The following is a 1088-nucleotide window of genomic DNA, read 5'->3' on the forward strand; positions in this document are numbered from 1 at the left end:
TTCCTCTAGAACTAATGATGTAATGTATGGGGATTAACATAAGAATAAAAAAAATTTCCTTAAAAAAAAAAAAAAAAGAAGTGAAAGACCTGTACGATGAAAACTATAAAACTTAGCTGAAAGAAATCAAAGAAGACAATAAGCAAATGGAAATGCATCCCATGTCCATGGATCAGAAGAATTAATATTTTTTAAATGACCATACTACCCAAAGCCATCTACAATTCAGCACAATACTTAAAAGCCATCTACAGATTCAGCACAATACTTATCAAAATACCAAAGGCATTCTTTACAGAAATAAAGAAACAGAACTGGCCGGGTCACCTTTAGGTCCTGGCAATGGCAGTGTAATGTGGTTCAAGATTCTGCCCGGGATCAGCGTCACAGCCGTGTGCTTGGTCATCGCTGGCCTAGTCACTGCACACATCCACAGGTTCAGTAATGGGGGCAAGAAAAAAAGGGTTGCCTATATCCATATCAGTGGGGTTTGATGCAGAGATAGGCATGTCTCTGGAGTTAATCATTACCATGTGTCAAAGGGTTGAGAGAATATCGATTAAGGAAGCCTTTTTCTGATTGGTGAAAAATAACTTGGTTATGCTCATCTACCCCTTCTAACAGGTTATGTGTATTAATGTAGCACATAATAAAAACAACAAAGAAGTAAAAAAATAAAAATAAAGGAAACAATCCTAAAATTTCTGTGAAACCTCAAAAGACCCTGAATAGCAAAAACAATCCTGAGAAAAAAGAACAAAGCCAGAGGTATCATGCTTTCCAGATTTGAACTCTACTAGAAAACCATAGTAATAAAAATAGTAGCACAAAAATAGACACATTGGCCAATGGAATGGAATAAAGATCCCAGAATTAAACCCTGGCATGTACAGTCAACTAATATCTGACCAGGGAGCCAAGAATACCTGATGAGGAAAGGATAGTCTCTTCAACAAATGGTACAGGGAAAACTGGAGAAACACATGCAGAACAATGACACTGGACCCCTATCTCACATCACTCATAAGAATTAACTCAAAATGGATCAAAGACTTAAACATAAAAGCTCCTAGAGGAAAACATAGGAA

General features: G+C 36.8%; 1 pseudogene; it reads left to right on the plus strand.

The window, feature by feature from the left end:
* The first annotated feature begins 353 nt into the window (after positions 1 to 353).
* LOC102736230 (NADH dehydrogenase [ubiquinone] 1 alpha subcomplex subunit 1 pseudogene) lies at positions 354 to 563 on the plus strand (annotated as a pseudogene).
* Positions 564 to 1088: the final 525 nt, after the last annotated feature.

The sequence above is a fragment of the Leptonychotes weddellii genome, chromosome 2 (assembly GCF_054177405.1).
Source record: "Leptonychotes weddellii isolate Sample4059 chromosome 2, ASM5417740v2, whole genome shotgun sequence".
Classification (NCBI taxonomy): Eukaryota; Metazoa; Chordata; class Mammalia; order Carnivora; family Phocidae; genus Leptonychotes; species Leptonychotes weddellii.